Below are 781 nucleotides of genomic sequence, written 5' to 3'. Positions count from 1 at the left end.
AAAGTTCGAAAAATCTTTGCTGGTATTGTAGCTACATCATCTGGCTGCTAACAGCATCTTTCTCTATCAGTAGTAGTAGTAATAACTTTTTTAATTAGCCTATTAGTATCGATGAATTGACTGTGGTTTCAGTTTGATACGCGCTCCTACCCACTCTTTTTAAGAGAAATGATTTGGAAAGGTTTCGAAGCTTCATGGCCATCACTACCACGCAACGCTATGTAGACGCGCAACGAATGTTTCAGCGCAGATGGCGTGACTGCAGTGCTTAGGGCTAGTAAACCCTGGGATACCACATAGTTTGAATAATATTGCTTTTGGTGGAAAATATTCCAGCATATGTTTTGAGTGGGATTTCTCCTCATTCCTTTGACAGTTGAAATTACAGGTTTCTTTCTTTCTTTCGAAAAAAGTTCGAAAAATCTTTGCTGGTATTGTAGCTACATCATCTGGCTGCTAACAGCATCTTTCTCTATCAGTAGTAGTAGTAATAAAATAATAATAATAATAATAACAACAACAAATTATTATTATTATTATTATTATTATAAGCCTATTATTATTATTATTATTATTATTATTATTATTATTATTATAGGCTATAATGATATAATAATAATTAGCTATATCTGGAATTTAAAGGCACAATATGTGATTTTCGCAGCTGGAGGGCGCATATTCAAAACAAACAAAGAGACAAAGGCATGCCGTGACTGAGTGGAATCATGGGAGTTGTGGTCTTCATCCCCACAGCTGATGCAGTCCGACGGGCCTCCGGCAG

This window comes from Sinocyclocheilus anshuiensis, unplaced genomic scaffold (assembly GCF_001515605.1).
Source record: "Sinocyclocheilus anshuiensis isolate Anshui unplaced genomic scaffold, SAMN03320099.WGS_v1.1 scaffold461, whole genome shotgun sequence".
Classification (NCBI taxonomy): Eukaryota; Metazoa; Chordata; class Actinopteri; order Cypriniformes; family Cyprinidae; genus Sinocyclocheilus; species Sinocyclocheilus anshuiensis.
Note: the sequence above shows the minus strand (reverse complement) of the source record.